The sequence below is a fragment of the Hoplias malabaricus genome, chromosome 4 (genome assembly GCF_029633855.1).
Source record: "Hoplias malabaricus isolate fHopMal1 chromosome 4, fHopMal1.hap1, whole genome shotgun sequence".
Classification (NCBI taxonomy): domain Eukaryota; kingdom Metazoa; phylum Chordata; class Actinopteri; order Characiformes; family Erythrinidae; genus Hoplias; species Hoplias malabaricus.
Window position 1 is genome coordinate 39,836,469 of NC_089803.1, and position 15,136 is coordinate 39,851,604.

The following is a 15,136-nucleotide window of genomic DNA, read 5'->3' on the forward strand; positions in this document are numbered from 1 at the left end:
AGAGAGAGAGAGAGAGAGAGAGAGAGAGAGCACTTTGTTAAAACTGTAGTAATTCAGGAAAAGCAGCATTGCAGCTCCAGATCATAGAAGCCATAGAGTATTCATAAATTACAATCCAACTGCTTTAAGATTGCTGTCAGGGAGAGAGCAAAGTCAAAGGAGACCAAGTGCCATATTTCCTCTTCTCTATTCTCAGCCTATTTCCTGTACACTACTGTTTAAAGCTCTGATAGATGTTACTGCCCAGATGCAGTAAGAATAAAACAAAGTGTCTCACTCAGACCGACACTGTAAAACATAACCATTATGCTGAGTTAGGATTTGCATTAGTGTGTTAGAAAATCTGATTTGAACTCAAAACAGTCCGTTAATGTGGTCAGATTCAGACTCAACTCAAGTGTAATGAATCATACATTTGCACTGGGGACAGTAGTAGTTTCTTTGTTTGCATTTTATTTGATTTGTCTTTTTCATTTCCTATTTCTCCATAATGGCATCTTGACAGCTCCACAGCACTGAATTGTCTTCTCCCAGAATGATAAACAAAACACCTGTGGATTTTTGCACATCTGAAGCAAGAGATGAATCCCTCCTTAAACAAACCCTTTCTAATCTTAAATACACGTAGTAATGCTTATATTTGAAGTGAATCTGAAATCAAAACTGACCGTGTTTACAATGACCACTTTACTATGAGCTTTGAGTGTCTGAAAGTGAAAGGTGTCTTAAAACCAAACAATATTTTGATCATTATTCACCAATGGATGGAGTATATCATATTAACCCATACTCAATATTAAACCCATTCCACTTTCAACATCCTTTATCCAAACTATAGACTAAACTGAGATACACTCCCTGATATGGTTACACTCAGTAATAAGTACAGAAGGAAAATGTTCACTCTGATTTTAACTTTACAATGAGTCATACAGACAGAAGGAGTATTTTGCCCAAAATGTTTCCCAGCATTCTTACACATCTTGCTGTTTTTGTTTATCAGTTCAATCTGTTATCACAAGTGATCAGCCGGTTGTTGCCAGCCCCCCAGCAGTTCCCAAACAGAATGGCAAAAGTGCATAAAAACATTGGAGTTCTCATAAATGAGTGACTCTTGTCTTGTCTGAGCCATCTGTTCAGCATTGCATGGAACAATTAAAAATTACAAGCTAATTTAAATGCAAAGCACAAGAATTTATGTGACCTAATAGGTTTTGAATAAGTGGCATTGGACAATTTTGTATATTATTTTTGCAGCTGTTCAAGATTACAAAAACAAGAGCAAAGAGAAACTAGACAAGTCTAGTTCAGCTGGACTTCCATTAGCTTTATAGCCATTGTCACAGGTTTTTCTGGCATTTCAAAAACAGAAAAACCCAAAATACATACCCTTGGCATTGGAAGGTCTGGAGAAGCTTTGGTGCTTCATATCAATGTATTTGTTTACAGTAATAACAAATAATAACAAACTATAAAAATAGTTTATCTTATGATTGTAGAAAGCCTGTTATTTTCTGTTCATACAAAGCTACAAAACCAAAGCACTGTGTTGAGATTACATTAAAACAACATATTTCCCAGAAAACAACAAGATAACATTTAAGTTTTTAATATTTCTAAAACCAAGCACCTTAACACTTTATCAGCCAAGTAATCTACACTTGATAACGGAGCAGGACATCACTGGAACTAGATATTTATTACTGACTTACATTTCTATAAGGGTCTGACTGATAAAACGATGCTGTAACAAATTCACAGCCTCGTTTACTTTGAGTAACACCTCGCTGTGGTGTTCTGACTTCAATAATCCAGAGATTTCATCCATTTACATGTAAAGTTAAACAAAAAGCTGTGCAGATGTAAATTAATCGTCAGAAAGTCAGTAACAGTGAGATGTATCCATGCACTTGTGTCGTTATAGGGACAGACAAGATCACTTTCTGTTTGTTAAATATATAGTAGAAAACAAAAGGCTTTGTCAGAGAAACATTTTCCAAATATAAAGAAGAGACTATGATAAATATTACCTCAACAACATTCAACACATTTCTGTTCGAGGCTCCATTAAAAAACTGAGCTGCACCGCGGTGGATGCTGGACCTACAGCACTGAAGTGGAGCGAGTGTGTCCCAATTCAGCTCTCAACTCTCTGAACCCTTGAATATGCCTTTTTTAGGTCCCAAAAAGAGTACTTTTCCCTGGAAAAGAGGTCCTCTGGTCACCTCCAAATGGCTCCAAATTTAGTTCACGAACTGGAATGTGTAATATGCCTGAACTAACAACAGACGGTGTAGTGGTGCCCCCTTAAGTCCTCTCTGTGAAATACAGCTGAATTAACATTTCCTACTCACGCATGCGCATTTCAACATTAGGTGTCAGTCAGTCAGTAAGTGCATATGCCTCTTCTGGGCCATCTCGGCAAAAAAAAGGACTTAAAATTACATGCATAAACAAAGAATACTCCAAACTCCATACTGAACATAACTAGAACGGCTCAATATTACTTTAGAAAATCATTGTCACCAAACTGTCCACTGCTGCATTAAAAAATCTGAAACTCTGACATGCAAAGAGGAAGCCATATATTAATTTTGCACAGAAATGCCAGTGAGTTCTCTAGGCCTAAAGTCAGCTGAGATAGACAGAAAAAGAGTAGTAAGCCTGTTGTGTCTCCTGACAAGTGCATGTTCAGTGCAAGCAAATGTCATAGATTTTACATGCCAACAATGAAAAACACAATCCAAACTGTGATGAACAAAAAGTGCAAAATGCTGTATCAGTGCAGGCATTGGGGGCATGAGTGATCTGCAGATATGTGAAGCTACCCTTGAGATGGAGGCTTGTACTGGTATTTTGGAGACACATACGCTGCTGTCTTTGCCCAGCAACTTCATTTTATTTCAGCATAACTGTCCCAGGCTTCATTCTACACATTATAACATTGTGGCTTTGTAGACATAGAGTGTGTGTTTGACTGGCCTGGGTCAGTCTGCAGTCCAGATCTGTCTCCCATTGAATATATATGACGCATCATGAAGAGGAGTTTTTGTTTATATTAAAAAAAAATAGTTTGTCATTGAAGACAATCTATTTTTTATTTAATGACCTATTTACTGTTAAATAAAGGTACGAGTGACTTAACAAATGAAAAATATTAGTTTTTTACAGCATTTTTAGAGACTGTCCCAAATTTTCAGGAAACGTGGGTTGTATGTTTAATGGTTACAAGTCCATTCCTGGCTAAAAGAGTAATCCTCACAAGTCGAGGGGAGAAGCCAGGATCACTTGGCCTCCAATCATTTTCTCCTGTGCACTGCCAGCATTCTGGAAACTTCTCTTGGCAAATAACTGAGTGAGTTTAAGCTACTGAGACTGCGATAACATTGGGGCCAATAGAACATTTCTTTCTCTCTTTTCTGTCACTACTCTCTTTCCCTCTCTCTGTCACTTCTCAGCAGTGGTTTCCTAAACTGGAGATGTGATATGATTTCAGAACGCCCTTGCTTCTCTTTTTATAAATCCTGTATCGCCCAGCTCTCAAAAGGTATTGGCTGGCATCCAATTCACAGTGAGAAAGATCCAATGTACAGCTTCTCTTTACAGCAAATGAAATAAGATAACTTTAATATCATCAGTGTATCATAATTAGATATGTGTTGTGGCTGGGATTTTAAATCCTGTATAGGTGGCACAAATGAGAACCACTTTGATTGGCAAAATGAGTAAAAGAATTACCCATCTGCATCATGGGCCTCGTGTATGCAGCTGTGGGCTGCTGGACCTCAGGTGTGCCATTTGACACAGGGCTAAACTCCAGAAAATAGACACAGAGTTAAAATGGGACATGCTTGAGTGAAATCCATGGTTCTTAAATATAGGTTATTTGCCTGTCAAGAACCCCAGTTTACTCTTTGTAAACTTTCATAACTACTCAGATATTAAAGAAATTCTGATTCATGCCTTGTATAGAATTCTGTGGGGCTCCATCTACATTAAAATGTTTAACACCTTTAACCTGAATGTTTTTGTAAGGATGAATGGTTCATCTATGGCATTGCTTCAGAGAGCTCTTGTATGGCACTTTTATTTTAAAGAACATACCTTTATCCTTTCCATCTTAACGGGGACATAAGGTCACAATGAGCCATTTCTTGGATTTCCTGTCCTTGGCAGCTTCCTGTTACACTCTCAGAGGGAGATTCATCTTCGCCGGCTCTGATGACACACCCAAGATAGAGGGGAAAATAGTGACTGTCTGACAAGAAATGACACCGCATTTAAGCCTAATCTATCTGCACGCGTACTTTGGTGTGTGTCCTCAGAAATCCTCAGTAACAATATGTGTGTGTGCAGATGGACAGTAATGATGTGGCAGGGGCAGGGAAGACAGAGTCCAAGAGCATTTCCTAGTATGACTTAATGAGACGCTACCATTTTTACACCGAGTACAGCCAAAGAATATTGGTTATTTTCCTGCTATTAGCAAGAGATCTACTGCAAACAAGCTGGGGCTATTTTCAGAGGATAATCAGCCTTAAAGGATCACAAGAGCTACTGCACATTTGCTGCTGCTGCTGCTGCTGCTGCTGCTGCTACCACCATAGGCCACTGACTGCTCCAGATGGCTACAATACACAGGGGTTCAGGAACCAGACTCCAAGATCAAGAGCTGTTGAAAGGTTTGGTTTAAGGAAAAAAAAACACAGCACTAATGATTTAATGCACTGTAAGAGCAATGAAACACTTCTCTTTCATGTGCGCTAAATGCAACGAAGCAGAGCCAACCCTTTTAAGGAAGGTCAGAGAGAGCAAAAAAGAGGGAAATTGAAAGATGCAATGAGTGCCGTTGGCCACAGAGGCCTGTGCGCTGAACTGGTCACATCTCAGCTGGAGTCATGTACAGGATGCAGAAGCATGGGGATGATGTAAACGTCAGCTCTCTGTCAAAGTCATGATAGGAAAAGCATACAGTGCTCCCAAAGAATTCAGCACATGCCTTTAGTGGGGGGAAAGGCTCCTATTCAAAAATATGCATTTAATGGTTCACTATGTCCAAACATTTGTAGATCCTGAATTTGTACTCCTTCAAAATGCAGTGTGAATAGAACAGAAAGCTTTGGAACAGCCACATATGAGCCTAAGGGTGTACTCACACTTGTCAAAACATATCATGCTGGAGTACGGTTGTCCCCCTCACCATTCCCCCACTGGCCTGCATTCACGCAGTAATTTAATGTTCCGAGTATGCGTACACCATCAGACAGAAGATATTACCTTGAATAAAGGTGTATTTGCACAGCACTATGGAGTTCAGGATTGTATTTTATGGCAGTGACTCAACACTCTCACATGCCTTATAGATTTATCAGCTATGCCATGCAAGGACTTTCTTATAGTACTGCATGTATAAGAAGACATTATTCAGAAGCAAATAGTCAAGAATTTGACCAAATGTATCCACAAACTCAGCAGTAGTATGTGCTTAGGAGTAGACCAGAGTGGTTCGTTTGATGCTTACACTGATACCTACCATGCCTGAATCCAACTGAACCATGCCTGTGCCCGAGAACTCACACGAGACAAACAAACTGGACTTTGGGGGTCAAATGTGCCCAGGCATAGTATATACTGCCTAGTGTGAGTACATCCTAAGGTCACTAGGCTCAATGTCAAATGTTGGCTATTGGGGTATAAAGCACACAGGCATTGAACTGAGGAGCAATGGCATGGTGTTCTATGGAGACGGAGATACACCCATGTGAGTTGAAGTGGGTTTTAAGATACAGAACCAATCACAATTACTAATCAACTAATCAATCTTTCACCAGACCAAAGATCTCATAACTAAATTTCATAAAACCTCACCAAAAATGTGAATGAGTATTTGTCCCCTTTAGACTGTGTTTATTCTGTACATGCAGATGTTGTAAGTGTCATTTTATGTTTCTTTTTTTTTTATTCCACAGTTGCACTTATTCATTCATTCATTCATTGTCTGAAACCACATATCCAATTCAGGGTCATGGTGGGGTCCAGAGCCTACACAGAATCACTGGGCGCAAGGCAGGAACACATCCTGGCACCAGTCCTTCACAGGGCAACACACACTCACACATTCACTCACACCTACAGACACTTTTGAGTCACCAATCCACCTACCAATATGTGTTTTTGGACCGTGGGAGGAAACGGGAGCACCCGAAGGAAACCCACACGGACATGGGGAGAACTCCTCACAGACAATCACCCGGAGCGGGACTTGAACCCACCACTTTCAGGTCCCTGGAGCTGTGCTATATATTAATGCCTATTAATATCCATCCATTATCTGTAACCGCTTATCCAATTTAGGGTCGCAGGGGGTCCAGAGCCTACCTGGAATCATCGGGCGCAAGGCGGGAATACACCCTGGAGGGGACGCCAGTCCTTCACAGGGCAACACAGACACACACACACTCACACCTACGGACACTTTCGAGTCGCCAATCCACCTGCAACGTGTGTTTTTGGACTGTGGGAGGAAACCGGGGCACCCGGAGGAAACCCACGCGGACACGGGGAGAACACACCAACTCCTCACAGACAGTCACCCGGTGCTGGAATCGAACCCACAACCTCCAGGCCCCTGGAGCTATGTGACTGCGACACTACCTGCTGCGCCGTGCACCTGCCGCCCCGTGCCTATTAATATTTCAATGCATAATTGTATATTATTGCACTTGTGTAAAAATATACCACCACTGTGAGTGAGCAGAAGTAGGACTTAAAGACTTTGTGACAAGTTTATGATTTATTTCTCTTCATAAAACATTTGATGGGTCTTGGAACAAACAGAACTTGGCATTAAAAAGTTTGGGAACCCCTGGTCTGGAGCTTTTTCACTTATTTATACTAAAAATTACCATAAAATATCAGGGCCTCCTGACATGGCTTTTGATCAAGTGAATTACTTCAAGCAAGTCTCGTGAAGTTAATGAATGCTCAAGTTTGAGGCAAAGAACTCATTTTGCCAATCAAATCCCTTCCAAATGACATTACTGAAGCTCCTCTGGTTAAAAAAAAAAAAAAAAACCTAATCCAGATCAAGTCATGCTTTATTTTAGACGCTTGTTGAAATAAAACATGAATTTATTTCATTCCAGTATTGAGGCATAATGACTTTTTTATTACAGGGTAAAGACATGGCTGGGATAATGGGAAGTTGTAGTGCAAGTGAGGAGACATTGTTATTGTGGTATCAGCCAGGGCAGCATTGTGGGACCAGAAGAAAGGGAGAGAGCAGGAGAGCAGGGGAGAGGGATTCCATAATTAGAGCAAGACACAAAGTCAATCCCCAGGACTACCGGTGGCATGTGGACTTACATTAACAGCTCTCTGCTGCCTCTATTTTTGGAGGACCGTAAGGAGTTGGCGAGAGTGGGCACCCCGGGTGGATGGTCTTCCGTTCGTGTGGCTACTAACACCGGAACTGTGGGGTCTGGTCACATCACTCTCAAAATAATCTACACTAAAATTATATTTACAGCCTACATGTATTCCCCTGTGACTTATTCATGAACACTGTCTATAGGGTACTTTCTTTCTTAACATTGGTTTCCTCAGAGTCTGTAGTCTTTAACACTTCTTTGATATTATTATTTAATTATATTAATCCGTATAAGGACATACTGCTATACTACAAACACAGCTGGTAGTCCATTAATTGCGCTATACTCCAGCCATACGTCAATGTTCAGAACACCCACAGGACCCCATAGAGGAGATATGATTCGAGTGGTGGATCGTTCTCAGCGCTGCAGTGACACTGATTTGGTGGTGGTGTGTTAATGTGTGTTGTGCTGGTATGAGTGGATCAGAAACAGCAGTGCTGACTGAGTTTTTAAACATTGTGTCCACTCTCTGTTAGACAAACCTACCTCTTTGGTCCACCTTGTAGACCTAAAATCAGAGACTGTAGCTCATCTGCTGCTGCACAGTTTGTGTTGGTCGTCTTCTAATCCTTCATCAGTGGACACAGGACACTGCTGGCTGGTTGGTTGTGAGTGATGAATTCTCACAGCAAGTGTCTAGTATAAAGCCCTGCCAAAACAGGAGAAGATATCAAAGGTATCACTGCTGCAAAGGGAGACAAATTACAGATTTAAACTCCATAAGATAACATAAATCCATAAGAATTGCCTGACATAACTTTTGGCCATATAGTGTATTTAGTTTGATCAAGGAAGAGCGTTTGCTCAGTGTGTTTGAATCAATATAACTAATGAGCTCTCCAACACTATGAAGGAGCAAGTCTCTCTCTCATAGGAAAAGTATAAAATGAATGCCACTGAGAATTTTTTTATTGCTGCTATGGCATTTGACAAGTTGATGTGTTGTATGTTTGATCATCATCTAAACAAGCCCCTGCCTCCTCTGTGCTGATGGTACTTTTTTCCTGTTTCACATTCTCCCATCATCATCAGCTAATGAACAAGAGCACACGTCAAGCCTAACTTTAATGAGGCTTCATGCTACATCAAATCAGTCCCAATGAATTGTGAATATTCATGCTGTCCTGCAGCAAGCAATTACAGGAGAGTTTCATGGGAGAAGAACATAATTTCAGAGATGTTGATTCATAATGAAACAATACCCCTATTGTCAATGAATCAGTAATGGCTTTCTCCAATTTTCTTCCAACAGTGTGACTCCTTGCTATTGCAGTTTTTTTTAAAATAGCTCTCCAAGATCATTACAAATGAAAAAAATATTTAAAAATTAATCAAAGGAACAAATGTCCAGACAAAGTATGTGATTCATATTACAGAGTGTGATCTTAACGGCCAAATATGCTGTGTACTTCACTGATAAAACACCAGTGTTTTATGTTTCTGTTTTTTACAGCACCTCAGGTTCAAGGTATTTACCAAGCGTGAGGTACAAGCATCAAATTGCTTGGTGTTTATCTTTACTAACATGATGTTTCCAAGTTTAAACCAATTACAGAGGTATGTCTAATATGTTCTAGCCCAGTGGTTCCCAAAATGGGGGGCACGGCGCAATTGCAGGGGTGGGGGGCGCGGCATGGTAAATGAGCTACGCATGTTTGAGCATTGCTAGCAAAAGATGAACAAGTTTGTGAGAGCTAAACGTGCAGCAGATGATGAGTTTTTTCAAGCCACAACTTCCAAAGGGAAAACAGAAAAATATGAAATGGCATATCTCAAAGAGAAGCTCATACCAGTCCCTAAGAGAGCACATGTGCAGGTTTTAGGCCTTTTCTCTCAGGAAGTTATTTTATAATTAATTTTTTGTGCAGGGAAGCAAACATGTTTAACATTGACTGTTAAGCACATTCACATTCATTTAGTTTTATTCTATAAGTAGTTGCAATTTTGTATGAATGTTTTAAATTCCAGTGGAGCTTGGAAGTAAAAGATGTGTACATGTGTTAATTAAGAGTGGGGGTGGGGAGCGAAAATATTCTCTTCCACAAAAGGGGGGCAGAAAAAGTTTGGGAAGCACTGTCCTAGTCATTGACTAAGTAAATACAAACTCCTCAGTACTGTGTCGTAATGGTGAGTGAAGGGGGAATAGGCAGCATAGAAGCAAAGCACCGAGCTGTGCCTCTTGTGGAAATAAAATGATAATAAAATCATTCATTCTTTGCTTAATATTTTGCATTTGTGATCCTGACACAATGGTCATTTATTTTCACAGCCATTTTGTTTTCCTGATTAAACATACAACAATTCAATGAACTTTATCTGTGTTTGTTTATACTTGTCACTATGTCACTTTAGATGATTAAACTGAAATATTTTACTATTGATCTCAACATGTATATTAGTCTAGGTCTAGTGGATAGACATAAGATATCTGAAGTGGTTTAGCTTTTTTTCAAGGTTCATCAGCCACTTGAAAATCCACCATATGTCTTCACATCGCAGTCACCATTCACTGTGGAATCTTGTACACTGTGTCTGGATTTTTCAACTAGGGCTATAGATCTAAGGTGTGGTCGACTTCCTCCACAGTGAATAAACCACATTGTGCTTCAATATAGATGACAACCATGTCTATGTGGGGGAGAGGGGAAGGAGGATGGACAAAAATAATAATATTAATAATAATTTAAAAGTGAATATCCCACAGTCACCAAAGCATCAGTATGTCTTGCTAGAAAGACTACATTGACGATGGGTATTTCAGCAATAAAGGCATTATTAATAAAGGAAAACTTACACTTTAAAAATATAACCTACTTAGAGTGGACATAAATGAACATCATTATAATTCCAAAATTGCTTGTTCCAGGCGTGAAATCCATAGAAATGTCAAAATGTATTAAATCATCTTAAGTTATGAAATAATTAAATCAATAATTACCAAAACAACTATTGTCATTTTTAAAGCTAAACTGTATGAGGAAGAATAATCATGTCATATTAAGAGGAATTCTTTGTAGACTGTATGGCATCATTGCTCTAATGAGAATGTGGCCTAATGATAGTGCCTTCGAAAGATAACACTTTCATTTTACTTGTTTAAATCAATTCATAAATGAGAATTACCCAGCTATGAAGAATTTGAAATCACAACTTATGAGTTATTGGTAATTAAATGGGGGGTGTAGTATCGGTTGGTCGAGCTTCATTAATGGGGGCTAGACAGCAGAAATAGGTCCAGAGAGCATGTTAATGAGTTCAAGGAGCAATGAGCAAAGAGCGGAGGAAAATCTCCAACACTCGTTGGAGCACTGTGGATAACATGGTACATCCGCCAGCTTGTAGTCAGGGATAACACTCTTTATTAAAATAACTGCAGCAAAGTCTCATGGGAGTAGTGCTCAGTGAGCAGCAGCTTTTTCCTGATCATAGATGCTTGTAATACAGCACTGCTGGTATTTGAAATATATCTAGCTTTCTTTGAAATAGGATAATGAGAGCTGTCTACTGCACAGCGACCCACAATGACTGTTTACCCGAGCTTCTTTTATAGTTTGACAACTTTCCCATCATTTATACATTATAGATTTCTCTTGGAGTTTACTCATATTTTAAAGGGAAAAAAAGTCATTGTAGTACGCTCTAGCTTGGATGGTTGCTTGGTGTGATGTACTCTTTCCTGTGTACAAGACAATGGTTCACTAACCATTTCTTCCTTTATAAATCTTCTTTAAACATCTTTTTCAGAGTTGCGATGGGGCTCGCACCAGTCCATCACAGGGCACTCACCCATTTTTTATTTTATTTTTTATTTTTTGACAGTAGTAGGAAAACAGAGCAACAGGAGGAAAACCACAGAGACACAGGGGGAACATACCAAACTCCTCACAGACACCCCCAAACATACATTGGTAAACCAATAGGAGTCTTTATGAAAGACTTAAATTACATTTCAGCTGCAGTTTGAAGTGCAGTGGATAAAAGCGCCTGCCAAATTGCAACACATGTAAATTGTAAATGTATTGTTCCAGCATACCCTACCTTTGTTTGTAAAAAATGCCCAAATGAAGATGAAAACCCCTGAGCAACACTCTAAAAAGAACTGATATTGTCGCCATTTTTGTGAATTGTTTGTTTACTACATCACTTGAACACAGCAGCTGTCTTTCACACAATGAATGGACCAATAGAAATACTCCAAACTCAAACAGAATAAAATCTTTTTACATTGCTTTTCCTCTGAAAGGCCCATCCTTCTTCTGTAAACGGATGCTAATTTTTATTTATTTATTTTGGACTGTGAATATATATTGGGCAGTGAAATAATCCTAAAGTCTATACATCTGTTGAAAGAGCCTCCAGAGGGTGTGCAGAGAAGGCTCAATGTGGTGTGGCACATGGAGACTGATGTAGGGCTGCAGCAACTTGACTCCTCTTTCTCTCTATTCAGCTCTGATTACCTGTCTGCACTTTCTTAGGGAGAAATACCTGGTGTGGGACACAGTGCCAGGTAAGAGGCAGAGAGCTTGAGCTAGAACTAGAGTGAGAGAGAGAGAGAGAGAGAGAGGTGTTATAGTTTTGTGCTTGACAAGTCTTTGTTTTGTTTATTGTAAACATGAATAAATGGCCTGTGGACCAACCTGCACCTGCTCCTGCCTTCCTCACCATCTTTGCAACTGAGTCATAGTCATTACTACAACATCAAGTTCTCATTGAGGTTTTTGTAAAAATATTGTTTTTAATATAATCTTTTGTTCATTTCATGTAATTGTGTATACTCGTGCTATAGCGTTTAACTACAGCATTATTTCTTTAAAAGGCTACATTTTCTAGCCATGTTATGGCATTATTTCACATGATAAAACCACTGAAATAGGCTAAACCTATTATTTGTCTTATAAGATACAGAACTAGTAACCAGTAAATGCATTTCCTATCCGTCGCCTTAATTACCTGTCAGATTACTGATGTTAGATGCAGGAGAAACAAGAAGACATTTAAAAGCATTCAGTCTGAAGTACAAACTATAAACAGGGCTCCAGTATAAGTAAACACAAACGTACAAAGCTGAGTATCTCAGTGTACATTCCAAGCCCTGTTACATAAAGCAGTTTAATGATGCTTTGTGTTCACTTCAATTTACTCCTGGTCATTTCTATGCGTTGGAGCTGAGTCACTGTAGACTGTGTTGTTTATGGCCGCCAGCACAACATCCCATAATTTCAAAAACAACTGCAGGCAGGACGAAAAACAGACTCTGTGGTGTGAGACACAAGGCTGATGTACAGAGTAATTTTTTATAAGAAGAAAAGGTGGGAAAACTGCTAATAACAGGCGCTTCCCACTCAACTACTGGAGCTTTACTAAGAGGAGAGCTTAGCTCCAGCAATAATGTACTTCCAACTCTTACCCTGAATCAACCTCCATCCACCTCCTACTTGAGTTTGAGCTTTAATGTACTCTCAAGCTCAACTACCTTCATCAACCACCAGTATGTTCCAGTCTTAAAGCCAACGTCCACGCCTGTGAGCAAATGCTGTTCTCTCTGCTTTCACGTCTTTAAGGTGGAACAGTATGTTTGAGGAGGAAAATGACTTTTTGTAGGTGACTGAAATTTATTCATTCATTATCTGTAACCCTTATTATAGACACACATTCGGACACTTTTGCGCCAATCCACCTAACAATATGTGTTTTTGGACTGGGATCAAACCGGAGCACCCGGAGGAAACCCATGCGGACACGGGAAGAACACACCAACTCCTCACAGACAGTCACCCAGAGTGGGAATTGAACCCACAACCTCCAGGCTCCTGGAGCTGTGTGACTGCGACACTACCTGCTGCGCCACCGTGCCGCAGACTGAAATTTAACTTGTCTGTAAGTTTTTATTTTCTGAATGAGCACAACTTGATTGTAATTCAGGTTCGTTAGCTTTGTAACACTTCAGCTCTCTTTTTACTTTCACGCAATAAGCCTCCGGAATTTAGCATGGTCTCCTATGTACATAATAAGAAACTGCAAAAATAAGTCAATATTACCAAATATAAGCCAATAATATAGAGCAGAAATAAAGCAATATCTTCATATCTTTCATGATTTCCAACATGAGCAGACAGAGAGTAAGCCTATCATGTCTGACTTAGCCACTGTTATTTCTACATATTTTACTCAACATCATCAGAATTTTTTATTTAATTTAAAAAGGGTTTTTGATTACACTCATGTTTTTTTTTAATCTGCTCAACTCCACCCTTAAAGAAAAATGCTGTTCTAAGCTTTTAAAGTGGAATGTTTGAGGGGGGAAAAACAGCTGTTGTTAGTACATGGATGAAGTTGAAGTTGTCTGTAAGTTTTTATTCACTGTTTGAATTAGCACAGTAACTCACTTGTAACCAGAGTTGTTTGGTTTTGTAGCACTTTCATTAATGCATTTAGCAGTCTCCCAAGTTTGGAGCCATTTCCACCTTAAGTGATCGAAACAGCAAAAATATGTCAATATTAACAAACTACAGAGAAAGAATAGACAGATATATTCATTTTGGATGTTTGGAGTTCCCTCTGTTGTCTATAAAATACTTGAGATGCCTTCAATCCCAATCTTAAAAGTAGACGTTCACAACTCTAATCAAAAAACACATTTTACACATTTTTTTATCTACATTAGTCACTGCTTTATAGTGCTCAGTAAACTGTAGCAAAATATCTGAAATAGGTTGGCAAAGCAGACCTTCATGATTCACTAAAATGCATCATGTAAGTGTTTTATCCTTTCATTCATTATCTATAACCACTTATCCAGTTCAGGGTCGTGATGGGTCCAGAGCCTACCTGGAATCATTGGGCGCAAGGCAGGAATACACCCTGGAGGGGGCACCAGTCCTTCTCACACACACACGCGCACGCACTTTTGAGTCACCAATCCACCTACCAACGTGTGTTTTTAGACTGTGGGAGGAAACCGGAGCACCTGGCGGACACGGGGAGAACACACCAACTCCTCACAGACAGTCACCCGGAGTGGGAATCGAACCCACAACCTCCAGGTCCCTGTAGCTGTGTGAGTGTTTTATTCAGAATGGAATCGATCTTGATAAATGAATCATTCTTTAAATTTGATACTCTGTGTGAAGATGTTGCATGTATCAATAACTGGCAGAGGTACAGTCACTGCAGAGTAAGTTTATCTTTTTGTTTTATTTGGTGAGATTACCAAAACAAAGAGAAAAAAAAAAGGAAAAGAAAAAAAACATCAAAAAAAACACAAATTTCTTGAGCTATCTTGGGTGCAGCCTCTCCTTAAACTGGCCCACTCCAACTCTCCTTTTCTCCTCACACCCCATGCTTAAATACCTTCCCCTCATTAACCCTACCTGGGATATACCATCCATGAAGGTATGGTAAGCCAGGAACATACAGCTCCTAAAGAAACAACAATCACTTTTTATCACTTTAAAATAACACCAAGCACCCAAATACAACACATTATTCATATTATTGAACTGAGAAATTAAAACATGCACAATGTAAATACCACCGTCATGTTAGAGATAAATTACACCCCTCCTTCTAAAACCGACATCTTCCACCCCAGAACCTCCAATAAAGGGCCATTAAGAGCAGCGCGCGTGTTCCAGCCCGGTCCCTAATAATGGATGTGGAAGTGGGAAACACCGGCATCAGTGTGTGTGCAAGTTTTAACAGCA

The 15,136-nt window shown here is 39.6% G+C and overlaps 1 long non-coding RNA gene across 1 annotated transcript in view; it reads right to left on the reverse strand.

Annotated features, from left to right (window-relative positions):
* LOC136695712 (uncharacterized) overlaps window positions 1-2,204 on the reverse strand; it is a 76,882-nt gene extending 74,678 nt beyond the window's left edge. The window contains exon 1 of the long non-coding RNA XR_010802339.1: window positions 2,031-2,204. This is a non-coding gene — a long non-coding RNA (uncharacterized lncRNA). The remainder of the gene's footprint in view (window positions 1-2,030) is intronic.
* Between the last annotated feature and the right edge of the window lie 12,932 nt (window positions 2,205-15,136).